Below are 23,714 nucleotides of genomic sequence, written 5' to 3' on the forward strand. Positions count from 1 at the left end.
CAAATCACTTTGAATCTGTGCCCTCTCATGCTTGACTTTTTATGAGCAGGAACAGTTCCTCCCTATCTACTCTGTCCAGACCCCCCGTGATTTTGAACACTGCTATCAAATCTCCAAGGAGAACAGTCCCAACCTCAGCAATCTACCCTCATAACTGAAGTTTCTCATCCCTGGAAAATTCTTGTAAATCTCTTCTGCACTCTTTCCAATGCATTCACATCCTTCCTATAGCACGGTGCCCAGAATTTTACACAGTCTATCTAGTATCTTAAGAACATAAGAAATAGGAGCAGGAGTAGGCCATCTAGCCCCTCGAGCCTGCCCCGCCATTCAATAAGATCATGGCTGATCTGTTGTGGCTCAGTTCCACATTCCTGCCCTCTCCCCATAACCCTTAATCCCCTCTCTTATCAAAAACCCATCAACCCACGTCTTAAAAATATTGAGCGAGGCAGCCTCCACCACTTCAATGGGCAGAGAATTCTAGAGATTCACCACCCTTTGAGTGAAGAAGTTCCTCCTCAACTCCGTTCTAAACCACCCCCCCTTTATCCTGAGGCTGTGCCCCCTAGTCCTACTGTCCTTTCTGAGCAGGAAGAGCCTCTCCACCTCTATCCTATCCATCCCATTCAACATCTTATACGTCTCAATACGTCTCAATGAGATCTCCTCAACATCTTATACGTCTCAATGAGATCTTCTATTCATTTAACATGGCGTCCTTGCTCTTGTACTCGATGCCCCTATTAATAAAGCTCAGAGTTGTGTTTGCTTTATTAACTGCTCCCTCACCTACCCTGCACCTATCCTTATGATCTATGCACATATACACCCAGGTCTCCTCTGCTCCTGCACTCCTTATAGAATCTTACCCCTTTATTTTATCTTGCCTCTTTATTTTCTTCCTGCTAAAATGTAACACTGAAAAAGATAGGTAGGTATTCCCACCACCAGGAATGGCTCTTGAGCCCTGAAGGGGCAGCATGGACTGACAGCAGGGATTTGGGGGGGATTGAACTGGCAACAGCAAACGCAGAGGCCACTGCCGAAATCGCTGTCCAATTAAGGATAGCAGCCCACCTTTCCAAACTGTTGATCTAATCAGGGGGTCAGCAGCGACAACAACAGAAGCATCTCCATGTTGAGGCACCCTTGTAGGGCAGGCAAAAACTTTTTTTAACGAGCCTGGGGCCAGGCAGACTGTCATCACCGAGGGATGAACACTCCAGCGGTAGTGTCTGAGGCGTGAGGGTGGCCTTTGCCACCCCTGGAATCTCCTGGGACGCCACCCAGACACCACACGTGGACACCTGCTTCTGGTCAGCAGTTGGCCATTCTGGTGCCATTCCTGCTTCTGGAATATCCCATGACGGCTGGACATTGTCAGGCTTCTCTCCCTCGGGCTGCTATTCTACCAGCCCTCCCATGTTCCAGGCAGCATTCATTTAGAAGACAACTATTAGGAGGAAGATTTCTCCTTAGCAATCCAGCATGATCCACAATAAGTCAAAGCGATACCACTTATAAACAAAAATCTAAAGGGATTCTTGAGAAACAAAGAAACATAGAAACAAGAAGTAGGAGTAGGCCATTTGGCCCTTTGAGCCTTCTCTGCCATTCATTTTGATCATGGTTGATCATCAAATTCAATATCCTGACCCCCCCATGTCCCTTGATCCTTGTAGCTCCAGGTGTTATATCTAATTTCTTCTCGAAATCAGACAATGTTTTGGCCTCAAATATGTTCTGTGATAGTGAATTCCACACATTCACCACGCCTGGGTGAAGCAATTTCTCCTCACCTCAGTTCTAAAAGGTTTACCCCTTATCCTCAAACTATGCCCCCTAGCTCTGGACTCCCCCTTACTGGGAACATTCTCTGTGAATCTACCCTGTTAGAATTTTATAAGTTTCTATGAGATCCTGTCTCACTCTTCTAAATTCCAATGAATATAATCCTAGCTGACTTAATCCATCCTCATATGACAGACCTACCATCCCAGAATCAGCCAGTTCACTATTGGGTACATTCTTTCTGAGGCATTGCATGCACTGTTAGTACAACCATATGGAGGAACTTTCTTCAGCAGACTGAGAATTTATAATCAGTCTCAAAGTCACACCCTAACTTTGTCAACCTTGCTGGATCCTGACACCCACGTATTTTCTCATCTTCTGAACTCTTATGAATCTGTGTTAGAGGAAACTTAGAAAAGCAATCAAAAGTTACAATAAACCAGACTTGAAAACCTTCAGAAGTTCTGTTTCACCTGACAGGGACACTGGCGAATTCATCATGGAAACACTGGCAGCTTAGTTATATCCAACAAAGAACAAAGAAAATTACAGCACAGGAACAGGCCCTTCAGCCCTCCAAGCCTGCACTGATCATGCTGCCCGACTTAACTAAACCTCTGACCCTTCTGGGACCATATCCCTCTATTCCCATCCTAGTAATGCATTTGTCAAAACACTTCTTAAAGGTCACTACCGTATCCACTTTCACTACCTCCCCTGGCAATGAGTTCCAGGCACCCATCATCCTCTGTGTAAAAAATCTGCCTCGTACATCTCCTTTAAACTTTGCTCCTTGCACCTTAAACCTATGCCCCCTAGTAATTGACTCTTCCATCCTGGGAAAAAGCTTCTGACTATCCATTCTGTCCGTGCCCCTCATAATCTTTTAGACTTCTATCAGGTCTCCCCATAACGTCTGTCATTCCAATCAGAACAAACCAAGTTTCTTCAACCTCTTCTCATAGCTAATGCCTCCATACCAGGCAACATCATGGTAAATCTTTTCTGTACCCTCTCTAAAGCCTCCACATCTTTCTGGTAGTGTGGTGACCAGAATTGAACACTATATTCCAAGTGCAGCCTAAGGTTCTATAAAGCTGCCACACGACTTGCCAATTTTTAAACTCAATGCCTGGCCAGTGAAGGCAAGCATACTGTATGCCTTCTTGACTACCTTCTCCATCTGCATTTCCACTTTCAGTGACCTGTGTACCTGTACACCCAGATCCCTTTGCCTATCAATACTCTTAAGGGTTCTGCCATTTATTGTATATTTCCTATCTGTACTAGACTTTCCAAAATTCATTACCTCACATTTGTCCAGGTTAAACTCCATCTGCCATCTCTCCGCCCAAGTCTCCAAAAGATCTATATCTTGTTGTATCCTCTGATGATTCTCATCGCTATCCACAAATCCACCAACATTTGTGTTGTCTGCAAACTCACTAATCAATCCAGTTACATTTTTCTCCAAATCATTTATGTATATTACAAACGTTGTTACCAGCATTGATCCCTGAGGAAAGCCACTTGTCACAGCCCTCAGTTCAGGAACACACCCTTCTACTGCCACCCTTGTCTTCTTTGACTGAGCCAGTTTTGTATCCACTTTGCTAGCTCACCTCTGATCCCCTGCGACTTCACCTTCTGCTCCAGTCTGCCATGAGGGACTTTGTCAAAGGCCTTACTCCTTTCCTAGGAGTTTTCAAAGAGGTGTAGAAATTTCTGTTCACTGACTCACTAGGCAAGTAATGAGCCTCAGGCATTCTAAAGGAGGAGGCCTCAGGTCTGACCAATGAAAGGGAAGTAAATGGGGCTGGTGAGTGCCAATCATCTGCCTTAGGTGGCACAGGCAAAACCCCGCTCCCTGCCTCTACAAGTAAGGTATCTCTCCAATGACACTGCCAATCTTGCTGGAGGGTATTTTGGAATGCAATCCCAGTCTAACCACCGTGATTGCAACTAGACATTCTAAGATGAGTAAATCTTGAACATTATCTCAAGGTGTCCTTCAGGGAAAGAAGCACATGGTTTAAATTGCGAACGGCAAAGTTAAAGCCAATAACAGGGATTTCTTTTCCCCACAAACAGTAATTAACATTTAAATGAACTTCCAAGTAGGATAATGGCAGCAAAAACCTGAGAGACATTTAGAACTCTTTCGTATTCCTCCAATGTCTTGTTTGTGCTGCTGTCTTCTGAAATACAAGTGTCACATAGTTAATGTCAGCGCCAATATAAACCTAGATGCCCATGCCTAGGAGACAGGAAATGAAGGCTACATTGATGGGGTGAGGTGCAGAAGCTGCAGGAGGAGGCTGACATGAAGCATCAAGGAAAGGTACCTGTTTGGATGTGTGGCCCAGTTTCCATGCTGCAATTCTTTTTATAGGATCTTGCCAGCTGTCAGCTGGTGGCTGTGTAAATCCCCCAAGATGTAGTGATGCCGGCGTTGGACTGGGTTAAACCCAGTAAGAAGTCTCACAACACCAGGTTAAAGTCCAACAGGGTTTATTTGGTAGCAAACGCCACTAGCTTTTGGAGCGCTGTTCCTTCTCGCCTTACGAAGGAGCAGTGCTCTGAAAGTTAGTGGCGTTTGCTACCAAATAAACCTGTTGGACTTTAACCTGGTGTTGTGAGACTTCTTACTGTGAACTCCCCCATGTACAGAGAGCCAGCAACAGTATTAGCAACAGCAGTTCGTGGGACGAGTTGTAGATGCAGTGGTGAAACTGGAGGTCCTTCTGGAAGGATGAGACAAGATGGGATGAATGAACTCCCTCATCTCTACCTATCATTTTGTGAGTTACAAGTCTCATATCTTGGGCAATACAGATTCTGAGCAGAGTTCGCCATTCTGTGTCTCCATTGTTTAAAGCCATATGTTCACCTTGCTGCTTATCCGTAAACACTTGTCGATTGATAGGAATAGAAGTCCAGTTGGGTAGAGCAGTCACTTAGATGTGAGTTAAGTTTTACCCAGTTACCAGAATGCCACAGTCTTGTCTGAAAAAATACTTCACTTGAGGCAACTTTTTAACACTTAGTTCCGAAAATATGTATTTATTAAATTATTTAAATAGCCATTGTAATAAGTCTTTGGAAGCAGAATCCCTTCACCAAAATTGTTTCATTTACAAACTCTAACAGCAGTACACAGCATGCTGTCAGTCAGCGGCCTAACTCCGGGGGGGCGGGGGGGGGGGGGGGGGGGCGGTGTCAGACGAACTGACACTTCTGGCTAAGTACAAGGCAAAGACTCCTAGATTGGTCCATCATTTGGATCCTTCATCAGGGAGTTCATACTCCAATAGGCCTACCTCAATGGCCTGATTGAAGCCATTACAGCCATAATATGAGAACGATGCAGACCGATAGAAATATAATAGAAACATAGAAATCAGGAGCATGAGACGGCCATTCAATCCTTCGAGCCATCTCCACCATTCAATGTGATCATGGTTTATCGTCTAACTCAATGCCATGTTCCCGCTTTCTCCTTATACCCCATTCTCCTTGTGTTTGCATGGGTTTCTTCCAGGCACTCCTGTTTCCTCCCACACTCCAACCATTCAAAGATGGTTAGGTTCGTTGGCCACATGAAATTCTCCCTTAGTGTCAGGGGAACTTGCAGTAAATATGTGGGATTATGAGAATAGGGTCTGGATGAGGTTGTTGTCAGCACAGGCTCAGTGGGCTGAATGGCCTCCTTATGCACTGTAGAGATCTTATGATATACCACCTGATAGCCTTAAAATCTAAATAAAAACTTATCTCTTCAATACATTCAGTGACTTGGTCTCCATTGCCTTCTGTGGTGGAGAATTCCACAGGTTCACTACCCTTTGAGTGAAGAAATCTTTCCTCATCTCAGTCTTGCATGGTCTACCCCATATCCTGAGACTGTGCTCCCTGGTTCTCGATTCACCAACAGGGAAAACATCCTCCCTGAATGCAGTCTGTCCAGCCCTGTAGGAACTTAGAAATACATTTCAACAGATCTCCTCTCTTCCTTTTAAACTCTGGTGAATATAGGCCCAGTTGAACCAATATCTCCCTATAGTAAAAAGTTTATTTCAAATCTGAGTGATATTTGATGGCATGAATGTAAAAGTTAATATCCTGAAACACACATTAATTAAGTGAGATACCGGGGCAGGTTACAAGAGCTGGGACCCAAAGCACTTTAATTGACAATCACTTGTCACTGTTTGAAAATTAAACTGATATTTTAAGAACAGATGTCGCTTTTCAAAACAGCAATCAGCACCACTCCTCCCATCAACACTTCAACTGAGAAAAAAAATTATTTTTACACCAGGCAATTTTTCTTCAAAATCTTAGATCCCACCCATGCCCGTTCAGTCCTACTCACAGAATGTGCATTTTAAACATATCCTCCTGGTTACAATAAAAAGCTAAGACCTTCAGTCCCTGGCTGTGTGATGCCATTCATTAAGTCATGATTGACGTGTTAAATTCTGCTCTGTGTGAAATAAACAGTGATCATTTTACATTCAATGAGCAAACTATCCATCTCTAATGCCCCATGAAATAGACCTAAATAGCAAGTTTGCATTGAAGTTTCAAATGAATACGATTGATTTCAGCTAAGATAATGGCAGAGTAATGGACCCTTCATCAATTCTTTTCTCTTATTTGTAAGTTCTTCATTCCTCTTGTTTCACAGACATCCAGGAGTATGAAGCCTCTTTAATTATCAGTAACATTGTGATGATAACACTGACTAGAAAGGCTCCCTTATTGATGCAGTAGTAGGTGCACCATACGTGATCAGTGTAGTAATAATGTTTAAATACCAGAGACCATGCTCCCTTCTGTTCAATGTTTCTTAAATTATGCTTTCTTTCTGAAATTGCACTCTCCATCTTAAGTGCATGAGAATTACTGCGAATAGGAAAAGATTATGAAGCTATAAAGCACTACAAGCCTCTCCTTTTTTGACACATTAACTTAACTGACCTCTCACCATATCCCTCACATAATTCTTATTCTACTCATCAATTCCATTGCACTATAACCCTCAATCCCGTCCCAGTGTACCTCTCAAATCCACTGTACTGCACCCCTTAAACCACTGCATTGTAGCTCACAATCAAACACATCCTATCCCTTAATCCCACTGCATTGTATCCCTTAATCCCACCATTTCATGCCCCTTAATCCCATCACGTTGTACTCCTCAATCATACTGGATCTGTCTGTCCTACTGCGTTGAATTCCTCATCCCACCACACCGTGTCCCTCAGTCTCACTGCACCGTATTCCTGAGCACATTGTAGGGGTGACTTTCAACCCACATTTGCCGTCAGACAAAATGATAATGTGAGTGGGAAATATGGAAAGAATCAGGAAACGCAATTATCTCTGGCAAGGTCATGTTTCCCGATTTTCCTGATCCCTTGCCGGAAGTTAACAATGAGAACCTCATTTAAATATATTTTGTTGTTTTAAGATATGTTTAAAGGGTCTCTCCTCCACATTATTCCTCACCTCCCCCCCCACCCCGTCACAGGATAGGTTCACAACAGGATTGTGAAGGCGGAGAACAGTCGACGAGATCTTGCCAGTAACACCAAGTAATTGTAGCCTCCCCCCCCCCACCACCCCACCCCCCCTGCATGGGAGAGGGCCATGCCCAGGCAATGCCTTCTGGTACAAGTTAGCACTGCCAGGTTGGTACAGGATGGCACTACCAAGCTGACAGTGTCAACCTATGGCGAGGGGCAGTGCCGGGGCTGGGCCTGCAGGTGTTATGTGTGCTGGGGCGGGGGAGTGGCGCTGATGCTTGTAGTGGGGGGAGAGTGGCCCCTTCATAAGGGGAAGGGAGGGATTGCCCTGATGCCTGCAATGAGAGTGGGGGTGACAGGAATCACCCCAAAGTCTGTAAGGGGATAGGGTGGGAGGGCATCATCCTGATAACTACAAAAGTAGTGGGGGGGGCTCCAATGTTGCTCTTGTTGTGGGGGAGGGAGACACATCGCTTGTGTGGTGGTAAAGGGGACAGGGGGTGATGGAACCCCAATGCTTGTGAAGGGGGTCCTAACAGGAGGACTGAAGGGTGGGAGGGGGGGAGTAATTCAGTTTTTGTGCCGATTGAGGTGCCTTTTAAAGATGGCACCCTGATCTCTATGGAGCTGATCTTGCCGGCTCTATCAGGCCTTGTCCCACCACAGTAATGTTGTAAATCCCTGCCCCCTTTTTGTTATCCAGTGGTGCTCAAGATCTGGACTAAAAATTGGGCAGCGCAGCGGGAGAACCACAAGTTAGTTTTCAATCAGATCCTGACATTCGGAAAAAATGTGGGGAAATTCCACCCGCTATTTTTTTCCTCCAACATTTTTGTTTTCCTGTTTACTTTACATCATCACATCATGGGATACAGTTCCCCAGAGACCAGCCAGCCTGAAGTAGCTTGCCTATGCAACCATTTCTCACATAAAGCTAGGCATTCAACCCAGAGAACACTGTAGCCAAGAGACTTATGACCTGACCTCATCATAGAATCCCTGCAGTGCAGAAGGAGTTCATTCATCCCATGGAGCCTGCACCGACAACAATCCCACCCTGGCTCTATCCCTGTAATCTCACATATTTACCCCGCTAATCCCTCTAACCTACGCATCGTGGGACATTAAGGGGCAATTTAGCACGGCCAATCAACCTAACCCTGCACATCTTTGGACTGTAGGAGGAAACCGGAGCACCCGGAGGAAGCCCACACAGGCACGGGGCGTATATGCAAACTCCACACAGACAGCAACCCAAGCCAGGAATTGAACACAGGTCCTTGAAGCTCTGAGACATCAGTGCTAAACATTGTGCTACCTATGCACCTTCATTCGGATCTGATGAAGATTTGGAACCCTGACTATGTTTTATAACTATAACTATAACTCTTAAAGCCTCCGGATATTTCTCTTTGTCTTACCCTGGGAATTTATTCTGGAGCTCAGGTGAGCTGTTTGGATGAAAATTACTCGGCTTCTTATCCCTAAATTGAAATGGCACGGTGGCACAGTTGTTAGCATTACTGCCTCACAGCGCCAGGGAACCGGATTCAGTTCCAGCCTCAGATCACCGTCAGTGTGAAGCTTGCATGTTCTCCCCATGTCTACGTGGATTTCTTCCACATGGTCCAGTTTCCTTCCACTCTCCAAAGATGTGCGGGTTAGGCCTTGCTAAATTGCCTTTAGTGTCATGGGGATTACCTTGGGTAAGTACTTGGGGTTATAGGGATAGAGTCTGGGTGTGATTGTGGTCAGTGCAGATTCAATGGGCCAAATGGCCTCCATCTGTGCTGTATGATTCTAAATTTCTATTCAAAAAGAAAGCTGTATGCCTTTGAGCCCTAACTGGGAAGTGTTTGGTGAGATCATGCTACTCTGGGGATCTGATGTAAGTGTTTGTTTCTCTGCTATCCGTACGCCTCATTTTAATGGACAACTTGCTTGAATATAATTTATCAGTTTCTTTCAGAATTTTGGAAGCTTTAAATGGGCAGCTTTTCATCTAACTTTGCCCTTTCTTCATAACCTGAAATTATATTTATTGTTTACCTATGTACCCTCTCAACAATGGTAAAATCCTGCATGTATGTCCCACCTTTAATATATTCTAAGGTACTTCAGAGGAGTGCTACAAAGCAAAACTTGACACCAAAGCACAAGGTGATATTGGAGTTGATAAGCAAATGTTTGGTCAAAGAACTATGCTTTCAGGACTTTATTAAAGAACGAATGTCTGCTAAGGCTTTCATCAATTTTGTAGATGCACCATAGAAAGCATCATTTCTGGATATATCACAGCTCCTGCTGTGATACATTCCGGATCACAGCTCCTGCTCTGACCAAGACTGCAAGAAACCACAAAGGGTTATGAATGTAGCGCAGTCCATCACGCAAGCCAGCCTCCCATCCATTGCCTCTGTCTACACGTCGGAAAAGTAGCCAACATAATCAAGGACCCAACGCACCATGGGCATTTTCTCTTCCACCATCTTCCACTGGGAAAAAGATACAGAAGTTTGAGATCATGTACCAACTGACTCAAGAACAGCTTCTTCCCTGCTGCCATCAGACTTTTAAATGAACCTACTATATATTACACTGATCTTTCTCTTAATCTGTGACTGTAATACTATACTCTGCACTCTCTCCTTTCCTTTTCCCCTATGTACTCTATGATATGTTTTGTCTGTATAGCATGTAAGAAACAATATTTTCCACTGTATCCCAATACATGTGATCATAATAAATCAAATCAGATCAAAGTGAGACAGAAAATCAACGATGTTTCGGAAAAGAGTTCCAGTTTTGGCAGCTAAAGGCATGACTAGTGACAATGCTGGAACATGTAGGACTAGAATTTGGTACCAGCACCCTTCCAAAGATTAAATCAGCAGCACTGCATCTTCCAGATAAAGAGAAAGATCAGCATAATATATGGTAGGCTCACTTAAAAGTCTGTTGGCAGCAGAGAAGAAGCTGTTCTTCAGTTGGTTGGTACATGATCTCAGACTTTTGTATCTTTTTCCCAATGGAAGAAGGTGGAAGAGAGAATGGCATTGGGTCCTTGATTATGTTGGCTACTTTTCCGAGCAATGGGAAGGGTAGACAGAGTCAGTAGTTGGGAGGCTGGTTTGTACGATGGACTGGGCTACATTCACAACCCTTTGTAGTTTCTTGCGGTCTTGGACGGAGCAGGAGCTGTGATCAAGCTGTGATGCATTCGGAAATGATGCTTTCTATGGTGCATCTATAAAAATTGATGAGAGTCATAGCGGACATTCGCCTTGGATCAGAAAAGGCGAAAGAGGTTTTCAAGATGATGAGAGATTTTAGAGTCAAGAGAGATGAACTATTCTCTCTGAAGAATGGATCAAAAAAACTGAAGCTCACCCAATTCAAAATCATTGGCAAAAGATCTGGAAGGGAGATGAAGAGAACTTTCTCCACCTGTAGATTTGTATGGATCTGGAATGCTCTACCTGAAAAGCTGCTGGAAGCTAGGATAAATATTCATCACAAAGAATAGCCGAGACAATTGCCAACATTGTGGTACTGCTTCCAAAACCTTGTGAAATAGGGAACCAGAGGTGCAATGGGACAAATCTCTATGTTTTAACCTTCAGGATCTATATTCGAATTTATCCCTAAGGGAGTTGACCTCTGGTATCTGTAAGACTCAGAAGTGCTTCAGAGTTGAGAGATGTCCCAAAAGTGATGCCGTATTGATGCAGAAGATGATGCTATTGGAAGGCATGGGTAATAGTGCAACAAACTACAACACGCGCCAGTAGTAAATGGATGAGACCTTACTCTCTTCACGTTTGCGTTATTTGACCAGACACATATACCATTAAACCTAAGTATCTATCTTGAGAACTGTCTAGACAAGCAAAACAGCAACCCTGCCACTCCAATGGGGGGAAGGAGAGGTATTCATGAACTATCAAGACAAAAAGACTTATATTTCATTCCGATTGGACAACAGGCAGACATCTAAATGTAACTGATCCCCTCTGGAGCTGAGTATCTTTGCTGGGAAGCTTTCTAGAGTTGTGTATTTATTATGTATCAGTGTCACAAGTAGGCTTACATTAACACTGCAACGAAGTTACTGAAAATCCCTTAGTCGCCACACTCCGGCACCTGTTTTGGTGCACTGAGGGGCAATTTAGCACGACCAATGCACCTAACCAGCATGTCCCTTGGAGTGCGGGAGGAAACCAGTGCAGCCGGAGGAAACGCACGCAGACACGGGGAGAACGTGCAAACTCCACACAGGCAGTGACCCAAGCTGGGAATCCCTGGGAATCAGGATTTCTGGCACTATGTGGCAGCAGTGCTAACTACTGTGCCACTATGCCACACAGTTATGCATTGAAGTTTAAAGAGCTCATGAACAGAATCTTGTGAGTCAGGAACAATAAGGTGTCATCATATTTAAAAACAGAAGTAGAACTCACAGCACTTCTGATTGGGGCTGAGACCTGCTGGACCGATGGAGACAGGAATGGACCTAATTCCTGAGGCAGCCTGGGAACTCCCCAAACACTTGCACAATGAGAACCGTAAATATGAGGAGGATATTAGGGCGATAGAAGGGAGAGACCTGACTGAAATCTGCGTGGCTCCTTAAAAGAAGCAATACCCAGCATAACCATGTTCTACACCAAAATAGATCTCCGACCACATACAACCACGTTCATTTCACCTGCCAGAACTCCCAGAATTTCAGGTCAAATCCATGTAAGCTTAGATGTTAGGAAACTGGAAGTGTGCACAGATTGTAATTACCACAAAAATAATGGGAAAAGCCTGCACACGGCAACACAGATAGCAATGTTCCGATGCAAAACAAACACGGTACAGATTGAATTGGAAACATTTGCAAGGTCACAGACAGCCCTCCTTTTAAACAAGGGCAAACCATTAGCTCCTACAACCATTTATATGTCAATGTGTCCATGATGCAGTCAACTATGAAATGGGGAACCATAAAAGAATCTCTTCCCACCCCAGCAATTTAAATAATGTTGTAGCTAATGATCATTTGAGGTAATGAATGGAAGTGCGCTGGTGAAACCAGCCCTTAATAACAATGAAGGCAGAAACAGGAAAGGAGAGAGATCGGAAAGCATATAAAGAGTGGAAATTTCAAGAAAGAAATCTCCCCTCATAAAGCGAAAGCAGGACCAACCCAGAAATGATACATTTATGGTTCTGGCTTGGTTCAGTGACGGGGGGGTGATGGCCTGATGGTATTATCGCGAGACTATTAGTCCAGAAATTCTGCTAATATTCTGGAGACCCATGTTCAAATCTCGCCACAGCAGATGGAGGAATTTGAATTCACACAAAAAAATATGGAATTAAGAATCTACTGATGGTCAGAAAAACCAAGTGTCTGGTTCACTAGTGTCCTTTAGGGGAAGGAAATCCACCATCCTTACTTGGCCTGGCTTACATGTGACTCCAGAGCCACAGAAATGTGGTTGACTCACAACTGCTCTCGTGCAACCAGAGATGGGCAGTAAATGCTTGTCAGCCAGTGACATCCATGTCCCATGAATGAATAAAAGAAAGTAATTATACAATAAAGTGTGGCACTATACAACACAAACCAAGAAGGTTCCACAGTTCATCATGGCAGTTAGTAATGGACCATATTGTCTCCATTTTCAGCAATCAACAACCTGTCACTCAAGGGCACCTGAGAGACATCTGATCGGAAACTTGCTCAGGTCTTGGCAATCATTGGGAACAGGCAGTTGTTCATTTGCATATGTAAATTGGCGCCACACAGAAACAACACACTGAAGAAGTCAGGACCTGAAGTATAAACAGCAAATGCTGCAAGTACACGGTAGGTTAGATAGCATATGGAGAGAAACATAGTCAATGGGAGAATTCAATTCACATGATAGGATTGCCTGGAGTGTGAGATCCATGTCGCCTCCTTTGGCGTCGGCTCGCTGGGTTATGAGCCAGTCAGGCACCTAACTTGGCCTGCATTGGGCCTACCCTGGGATGAAGGCCTTTGCGGAGGGGTGACAGCCGCTGGTAATGTGCCCAGAAGCCCAGGATCAGCAAAGGACCAAGTCGAGATGGAGGTCGCAGTGAGGGTGGGGCGAGGGGGGGTGGGGGAGCGGGGAATCGCTGGTTGTGTGATTGGCTGGGAGGGTGAAAGGGGGAGTAGAGTTTGGCTCCCAGCTTTCCTGATGCCAGGTGCTTTCATCAGGCGCTGAGTGCATGACCACAAGGGATGCCCTCTCCCGCAAACTATCATGACAGAGTTTGGATTTTGGACTTCTGTGTGGTGAGTGGCCACTCCATGATGACTGATTACCAATGGTACTAAAGTCCCATTAAAGGGTCTCAACAGGGGGTGGGACAGGAAGACCACCTACATACCTTCCCCACCCCCGCCTCCCCCACCCTCTGGAGACAGAGGTGGGAAGGCTGTGGGGTCCCCACTTGGCACTATCTTGTCTAATTAAACGCTCCTGGCCTCCAAACTCACCTAAGGGGTGGGTGCTTAGTCCTGCCCAACACTCAGATTGATGCCCGTAAGTTCTGATGAATGATCATCAAGCTTAAGTGTTGTCTGTTCCTCTCTCCACAGATGCTGCCTGACTGGCACAGAATGTCTAACTTTTATCCTAAATGGACAGCATAATGCTTATTTTAAAGTTCCCCTCACAGACAATAGGCAGTGGTGAGCTCTCTCCTCAGCGTTCCTCACTGTGGATTAAACATTGGCGGCCAGCAGGAATTACATTCAGTTTAACCATTTCTGTGGAGCAGTTGGTAATGACTGGAATCAGTCCCATTCCTACTGCTCTGCACTTCCCCCCAGCTCCTTCACTCAGTGGCACCTACCGCTGGTGAGATAACCACACCTAAATTCAATTCCTAAATGTGAAGGCACAACCAGCATTGGCAGATTGATTGAAATGAGGTGCATGCCTCAGTTCTGGAGAGGCTAGCTGGGGTAGTGTGAAATCTACTGTCTTCATTCAGGGGTCAAGACAACTCCAAGTGAAGTTGCCCCATATAGTCTGTTAGGTGCTCCGTGCCAGGACAGCAATGAAGACCTCAAGAAGCTATAAAGGGTCCTAAATGAAGCCCAGTCCATCACCAGCCTCCCAGCCATTGACTCTGTCTACACTTCCCCCTGCCTTGGAAAAGCAGCCACTATAATCAAGGACCTCATGCTCCCCGGACACACTCTCTTCCACCTTCTTCCATCTGATTCTGAGGTCACGTACCAACTAACTCAAGAACGACTTCTTCCCTGTTGCCGTCAGTCATTTGAATGGACCTACCTTATATATTAAGTCAATTTTTCTCCACACTACATTCTGCACCCTCTCTTTGCCTTCCCTATGCATGGTATGTTTTGTCAGTGTAGCGCACAAGAAATAATACCTTTCACTGCATACCAATACATGTAGCAATAATAAATCAAATCAAAATCTTTGCCACAGGACCTTTGAGTTGAGCAAGAGAAAAGTCAAGCCTTTCTCCCAATCCTGACCATTAAGAAATAGATTAAAAATTTAGAATGAAGGCAGCCGTGATTGTGTGGGTTTTCTCCGGGTGCTCCGGTTTCCTCCCACACCCCAAAAACGTGCTCTTAGGCTGATTGGTGTAACAAATTGTCCCTAAATTAGTCTTCCCTCAGTCTTTCCCAATAGGCATAGACAAAGGTCATAGGTAGAGGAGGGCACTCACAATGTTAAAATGGCGGTGCAGGCTCCTTGGGCCGAAGGGCCTGTTTCCCGTGCTGTGTTGTTCTTTGTTCTTTGTTCAGCCTTATCGACCCACTCCTGGTTTCAATGGAGACTGGCTGCGGTGAGGGGGCAGGCAACAAACCTGTTCTCACAAGATGGGCCAGTCATTAAAATATTTTAAGGGGGCGGCACAGTGGTTAACACTGCTGCCTCACAACAACAGGGACATGGGTTTGATTCCCGGCGGGGTCACTATCTGTGTGGAGTTTGTACATTCTCCCCGTGCCTGCGTAAGTTCCTTCCTGGTGCTCGAGTTTCCTCCCATACTCCACAGATGTATGGTTAGGTTGGTTGGCCATGTTAAATTGACCCTAGTGTCAGGGGATTAGCAGGGTAAATATGTGGGGTTACAGGCATAGAGCTTGGATGGGATTGTGATCGGTGCAACTTGATGGGCTGAAGGGCCTCCTTCTGCACTGTAGGGATTCTATGCTTTTATGATTCTATGAAGTCTGCTCCATTTTAAGTAATGTTTACTTCTTAACATTTTCAGGCTGGGTTTTGCTGGCCTCGGGAATCCCAGCAACTGAACAGAGGCAAGAATAGGTCAATGTTTTTCCAGCATGACTTGTGGACCAGAAGCAAGAGAAATGCTTCCAACCACCTACCTCAGCCCACCAAGCTTCCCCCATTAACCTCCATGATCAATGTCCACCTCCTTGCCCCAGCAACTATTGACATGCACAGGCACCAGTTTCAGAGTTCCCCTGATGTTCAACGGCTCCTGCACAATTTCAGGTTCCCCAAAACCCTTTGAGGTATCCCTGTGGCAAACACCACCCCTCCCCAACAAGTGTTCAAACACACCAGCCCCATCCACAATGACCACCGATTCAATCCCCAGTTGTCTTCTTGCCCATTGGGAAGGGAAGCTATTGAAAAATTCTAACTCGTCCCACCATTAAACATAGCAGGGCGATTGGGTTTCTCTCCTCACCAAAGTACAACTCCCCACCCCCAACTGTGCTTTCTCTTACCTCCGTATAATTAATTGGGCATATGTCTAACATATCTGAGAACAATTTCATCTGCGACTCAGTTGGTAGCACTCCCATCTTTGAATTGCAAGATTCCAGATTTAAGTCCCACTTTGGTGTTTGAACACAAAAATCAAAATTGACATTCCAGTGCAGTACTGATGGAGTACGACAAGGCTGAAGCAATGCATCCATCTTCAGTCAGAACTGATGAGTGGATGATCCATCCTGGCCACTTCTTAAGTTTCCAGCATCACTGATGTTAATCTTCAACCAATTTGATTCATAACCATTTGATATCAAGAACCAGCTGAAGCCACTGGACTCTGCAAAGTCTATGGAGCCCTGAGTGATATTCCAGCATTAGTACTCAGGACCTGTACTGCAGAACTAGCTGAGCCACTAGCCAAGATGTTCCACTCCTGCTACAGCACAAAACTGCCCAGGTATGTTCTGTCCACAAGAATCAGCACTGATCCAACCCGGCCATTTATTGTCCCCTTAGTCTACTCTTAATCATCAGTAAAGTGATCTAAGGGCTCATGAGTGGTGCTATCCAGCAAAACTTACTCAGCAATAACCTGCTCACTGATACTGAGTTTGGGATCTTTCAGGGCCACTCAGCTCCTGGCCTTATTACAGCCTCATTCCAAGCACGGGCCAATGAGCTGAAGGCCAGGCGAGATTGACTGCCTTTGACACCTCAGTTGCATTTGACCAAGCATGGTAGCACAGTGGTTAGCACTGCTGCTTTGCACCTCCATGGTCCTGGGTTCGATTCCCGGTTTGGGTCACTGTCTGTGTGGAGTTTGCATATTCTCCTCGTGTCTGCATGGGTTTCCTCCTGGTGCTCTGGTTTCCTCCCACAGTCCAACGATGTGCGGGTTAGGTTGATTGGCCACGCTAAAAAAATTTGCCCTTAGTGTTCTGAGAGGTGTAGGTTAGAGGGATTAGCGCTTAAATATGTAGAGATATGGGGGCAGGGCCTGGGTGGGATTGTGGTTGGTGCAGACTCGATGGGCCAAATGGCCTCTTTCTGTACTGTAGAGATTCTATGAAGTGTGGCATTTGGGAGCCTGAGCACTGCTGTAGTCAATGGGAATCAGGAGGAAATCTCTGCACTGATTAGAGTCATGAATAGCAACAAAAGAAGATCATTGTGGGTTTGAAGTCAACCTTCTCAGTTCTAGGGCATCACTGCAGGAGTTTCTCAGGGTAGTGTTCTTGGCCCAATCATCTTCAGCTGTTTCATCAATGACCTTCCATCCATCAACAGATCAGAAGTGTCGATGTTCGTTTATGATTGCATAATGTTCAGCGTTATTCTGGGCTCCTCAGATACGGAAACTGTCTATGGCCAAATGCAGTAAGAGCTAGGCAATATCTTGGCTTGGGCTGATTAGAGGCAAGAAACATTCATGCCACACACATCTGTTAGGCAAGGCAAGCTCCATCCACTCCCTCCGCTATTGATACACAGTGGCAGCACTGTGCACCATCTACAAGAGTCACTGCAAGAACTCAGTAAGGCTCCTTCAGCAGCTACTTCCAAACCCACAACCTCTACTGCCGAGGAGGACAACGGCAGCAGGTGCCTGGGAACATCACCATCTGCAAGTTCCCCTCCAAGGCGCACACCATCCTGACTTAGAACTCCATTGTCATTCCTTCACTGTCGCTGGGTCAAAACCCTGGAACTGCCCTCCTATCAGCATTGTGGATGTATCTATGCCACATGGACTGCAACTGACAGATGGATAACTCACCGCTACCTCAAGGAAAAATAAGGATGGGCAATAAATGCTGGCCAAGTCAGTCTTGCCCACATCCCATGAAATATTTACTTTAAGAGTTATTATCTTTTGGATGAGTTGTTAAAAGAAGGCCCCGTCTATCTGTTCAAGTAGATGTGAAAGCTCCCTCCCTATTTTGAAAAATAACAGGGGAGTCTTGTCATCCAGTGGTTGTGAAAAGTACGATATATATATGTAAAGAGATAGTTTTTTTTCTTTAGACACATCAAGATTGTTTCTGGGTCAAAGCTAAAGAAAAATGCATGCTAACTTTATAATTAATTCATCCCTTTCTGAATTGAATATCATGCCACTGAAATTACTTTTAAAATTAAGCAAACGCATGCTATCAATGAATGAAAGCAAATTCCACTTAAAAACAAAGGGAACAGAAAGTGAGGTGATAACCAGTAGCAGTTTTCAGGTGGGTGCTAGTGGGGGTGAGTGGGACATTAGACTGAGGTCAAGTGTTCGGCCCAGAGGAATTTAACTGTTGGGCCTCATTGATCAGTGTGATGCTTAAACATTCACATCAATAATAAGCAGCAACTTACGGCTCTCCTGAGGGCCACTGAAAGTGTGAACACACTTTTTAAAAGAACGTCACACTCCCACCTCCAGTTTCAATCCCCAGTTTCGCTGCAAACATCTAAATATTCAAACTGATGCAACAAATGCCACTCTCCAGTTCTCAGACACTTCCCCCAGATGTCCTCTTTGGGAAGTTGAGGGACATCCCATTTTAACAGAGAAATGAACTCTTAATGCATCAGCATTAAAGATCTGCTTTCAATGCAAGAAATGTCTCAATCTGATTGCAGCAACAAGAGCAAGTATAGATCTTCATCCACTCCGCCCATCACAGAATCAGAGCGGGTGAGGGGCACTCAATGGGAAAGTTTGTTGACCTCAAGCGAGATTTACCAGTCTTAGCCCGACCCGAGACCGGAAAATCTCGCTCGAGGTCAACAGACATTTCCATTGTCTGCCCCCCACCCGTTCCAATCCCCGTGGTGAACGGGGCAGCAGGATTCCAGCATATCTCCATTTCTCCCCACCATACCTGGCGAAGCACTTTCTGAACCTCCATCGCAGCCTTCCTGTTCCCTTCCACAATCCCACTGCCATCCCCCCTCACCTCCACCCCCCAAAACACTTTCCTTTGCCCATATCACAACCTTTTTTATCAATCAAAAAAGGACAGCACCTCTTCCTCATTCCAATCCGACACCTGACTGTCGCTACCTGCCTTCACACCAGGTGCTAACAGCATTCTGTGGTTACCTGGTAGCAATTACAAAGCAGTGTCCTTCTCTGATGAATATTGTCTCATTTCACAGTCCAGGACTTTTTTTCCATTGACTGCTTGTCCATCATCACTTCTGCTCACTCTCTGCAGGTATACGCTCTGAGGGAGCCATGCACGCATGCACATTGGGGCGGCACAATGGCACAGTGGTTAGCACTGCTGCCTCACAGTGCCAGGGACCCGTGTCCGATTCTCGGCGTGGGTCACTGTTTGTGCAGAGTCTGCACGTTCTCTCCATGTCTGTATGGGTTTCCTCAGGGTGCTCCAGTTTCCTCCCACAGCCTGAAAGACCTGCTGGCTAGTTGCATCAGCCATAAGTTCTCCCTCAGTATAGTCGAACAGATGCCGGAGTGTGGTGACTAGGGGATTTTCACAGTAACTTCATAGCAGTGTTAATGTAAGCCTACTTGTGACACTAATAAATAAACTTTATGCATTGTTATCAGCCATCCAGAAGCTCATTCCCTGTCTTTTTAACAGAGAAAGTGATTCATAGAATAATGGACAGAAATCAAACTGGGAGGAGACTAGCTAGCACCCGACCCACACACACACATGGAGCAGACAGTCCCTAGGATAACAAAGTGGTCCAGAATGATAAGTATCAGGGATGGCGAGGTTGGGGTGACATTGAGTTAAAGTATCTGCCCATTAATTGTGCCATTCCACTGAAGCAACTTGACAACTCCATGCCACATTGTGAAGACTATCATCTGCTACTGTCTAGACCGTCAGTGCCATGCTAAAGTCTTGTATGAAAGCAATGCTGGAAATCTGAAATAAATACAAAGGCATCCTTGAAGTACTTAGCAAGTCAAACAGCACCTGTGGAAAGAGAAACCGAGTTAGTGGTCTGACTTTGTTGCACACATTGGTACCCTGACCTTGTAGCAAAAAGCAGGATCCGAGCTCACGCTTGTCAGCCGTGGGACTAATTTACTGCAGGCATCCTCCTGATTGGCCAGCAGTGGACCACCCATTTGATGAGCACCACAGTGGCACAGTGGTTAGCACGGCTGCCTTACACCGCTAGGGGCCCGAGTTCGATTCCCATCACGGTGGCACAGTGGTTAGCACGGCTGCCTCACAGCGCCAGGAACCCAGGTTCAATTCCTGCCACGGTGGCACAGTGGTTAGCATGGCTGCCTCACAGCGCCAGGAACCCGGGTTCGATTCTGGCCTGTCTATGTGGAGTTTGCGCATTCTCCCCATGTCTGTGTAAGTTTCCTCCGGGTGCTCTGGTTTCCTTCCACACTCCGAAGATGTGTGGGTTAGATTGGTTGGCCACACTAAATTTCCTCTTAGGGGATTAGCAAGATGAATTTATGGGGTTATGGGGATAGAGTCTGGGTGGGATTGTTGTCGGTGCAGACTCAATGAGCCAAATGGTCTCCCTCTGCACTGTGGGGATTCTATGATTCCTAAGGACAGCAGGCAGGCTGTCGATATTCTCGACCTACTCAGATGACCAAAAACCCAGAAGCCTCAGGGCGCCTCTGTTAGAGATGCTCACTGATGAGATAGTAGGGGCCTCAATCTGGTAGAACTGGAGCCTCCGACAGGTAAGTTCCAAAACAGAACCATACATTTGCTGTGCTGAGGGTCAGAGGGGAAACACCACTGGGACTGCTTTCCCTGCTCGCAGCCCCATCGCTTTTTCCAGAACGTAACATAGTTTATTTACAGAATGCAAAGTAAAAATCACAGGGGGGCAGGAAAATTGAGGCAACACTTTACATCGGTTAGAACTATTGTCATTTCTTGTTAATCTCCCAGTTCTTTAGATCCTTTCTGAGACACAAATGAAGGGAATTTGATGGAGAACGCTCTTGTCACCTGCTCTGTTCATCCCAACCGCCAACAAAGAGACTGTGTAGGTCAGGGTCAGTTAGAAGAGTCTGCACTGAGAACAAGATGGGAGAGAAATGTAACAAACACTCATTCCTGATAATACTGAAATTTTCCACATGGCACTGGCATCTGTACTGTTCGATAAAGCTGGGTAACTTCCTAGGAGATGCTTTTCAGAGCAAAGGCATTTTAGCTTCACGGCATCTTGCCTGATTTAAATTGTATTTTTTATATATAATTTACCACATTATGCAAGTAGGCAATCTTCATTGCAAATAAATGGTGAACCAGTTCTTCGATTGCAATCCCCTGGTGGATTTATATTTAAATAAATTTACATTTATCTGTGAGCTACTGTTTGTAAAGAAAATAAGAAACGAAACATAGAAAAGTGAGGAAAAGATAAAAAGTACATCAGATCTTTCGACCTTGTCAATATGGTTTCCAGTGCCTATCTTTCAAACATCCTGTCATCCAGAGTTGTCGACTGCAAATGTAAATTTATTTGGCACAATGAGATCAACTGAGCAAATTGTAGTGAAATGTACAAACTAATCGGTGCATCCACATTTGGAAGTCAAAATCATTGCACAGATTAAATGCTTTTGCTCTGGAATTCTCTACCCTAAACGACTGTGGATGGTCAGTAGTTGAAGGTATTTGAGGCTCAGGAAATTTGGCACACCTGCTCTGACACTCACTAACTTTTACAGATGTGATGTGGGGTATTGGGCTGGGTTAAGCATGTTAAGAAGTCTCACGACACCAGGTTAAAGTCCAATAGGTTTATTTGGTAGCACAAACTTTCGGAGTGTCGCTCCTTCTTCAGGTGAGTGAAGAGTTGTGTCTTCACTCTTCAACTCTTTACTCACCTGAAGAAGGAGCAACACTCTGAAAGCTCGTGCTACCAAATAAACCTGTTGGACTTTAACCTGATATTGTGATATTTTACAGATGTACCATAGAAAACATCCTTTCTGATCGTATCACAGCTTGGTATGGCTCCTGCTCTTCCCAAGACCACACAAAACTACAAAGGGCCATGAACGAAGCCCAGTCCATCATGCATCCGTTGACTCTGGTTACATTTCCTACTGTCTCGGAAAAGCAGCCAGCATAATTAAGGACCCCACGCACCCTGGACGTTCTCTCTTCCACCTTCTTCCATTGGGAAAAAGATACAAAACGCTGAGGTCACATACCAACCAACTCAAGAACAGCTTCTTCCCTGCTGCCATCGAACTTTAGAATGAACCTACCATATATTAAGTTGATCTTTCTCTACACCATATCTGCGACTGTACACTATATTCTGCACTCTTTTCTTCTCCCCTTTGTACTCTATGAATGGTATGCTTTGTCTGTATAGCGTGCAAGAAACAATACTTTTCACTCTATCCCAATACATGTTCAAAAATAAATCAAACCAACATTGAGATTTGGGACACAGGGAATTAAGGGCTGGGGGTCCGGAAAGTGGAATTAAGGTATTAGTGGAGTTTTATTGACTGGCACAGCAGTTTCAAAGGGCTGTAAGGCCTCCTCCTGTTCCTTTTTCTTTTAAGTTGATAAGTTTAACTATTAGTGACAGTAGTAGGCTCACATTAATACTGCAATGAAGTTACTGTGAAAATCCCTTAGTCGCAACACTTTGGTTCCTGTTCTGGATTCACTGAGGGACCACTTAGCATGGCCAATGCACCTAATCAGCACATCTTTCAGACTGTGGGAGGAAACTGGAGGAAACCCACACAGACACAGGGGGAATGTGCAAAGTCCACACAGTGACACAATGCTGGAATTGAACCCAGGCCCCTGGCACTGTGAGGCAGCAATATTAACCACTGTGCCACCATGCTGCAATGTACTTGTCAGGTTATTATGTCCATATGGCTGTAAATAGGTCCTGCGGTCGGTAGTACCCATAAATCGACAAATCGTTTTAGCTACGACTAAAATAACTCCTCCAGGGTTGGTGTCCCATCACCAAATTCAAATTTATTTACATAGTAAGAATTACTTCCTCGTACAGAGTATAAACCCAGAGTGCTAGTAACCCTGACACTCCACATTATGTACACATACAGGACTCCCTGATTGGACAAATCATTATTGCCTCAATCTGGGAGCCCATATTCTAAGAGGTTCACATTTTGAGTCATATTAAAGTCATTACAACGACTCACTCCAATCATGGACTCCTGAATGCCTCGACAGCTCCATTTCATCCTGCCCAGTGCTACTGAGACATACAAACAGGAGGCCAGGCCAGTTTTGATCTGTGATATATGATCAAATATTCAATCTCAGTCAAGGTGTGACAAAAATTCAATCAGTGGTTCCAAATCCTGATCACTCCTCATGAGACTGTAAAATGCGAATGCCATTTGACAACGGGAACACAATGGGTCTAACAGTCCTGCTGGTCATCCCTGTCTATATTCAGGCATGGTGATGTCCACTTAGATGGCATCTAGCACCCTAGCGAAAGCCAGCTGCTTCAGGTGAAGAGGACAGGAAACTGGGCGGCAACACAGAATTACAAGACAAAGACAGCCTCTCTGGATAGTGATAATCAACAAAAGACATATTTAAGATATCAGAGGGTGTAACTGAACCTGTGACAATCACGCAGAGCAGAACCGTAGCCTGTTTGACACTCTGTC

General features: G+C 45.1%; 1 protein-coding gene across 1 annotated transcript in view; it reads right to left on the reverse strand.

Moving 5' to 3' along the window:
* LOC145350623 (ALK tyrosine kinase receptor-like) overlaps window positions 1-23,714 on the reverse strand; it is a 1,029,887-nt gene that overhangs the window by 989,975 nt on the left and 16,198 nt on the right. The gene's annotated exons all lie outside the window — the stretch shown is intronic.

The sequence above is a fragment of the Carcharhinus amblyrhynchos genome, chromosome 12 (genome assembly GCF_965287045.1).
Source record: "Carcharhinus amblyrhynchos chromosome 12, sCarAmb.v2.hapA, whole genome shotgun sequence".
NCBI lineage: Eukaryota > Metazoa > Chordata > Chondrichthyes > Carcharhiniformes > Carcharhinidae > Carcharhinus > Carcharhinus amblyrhynchos.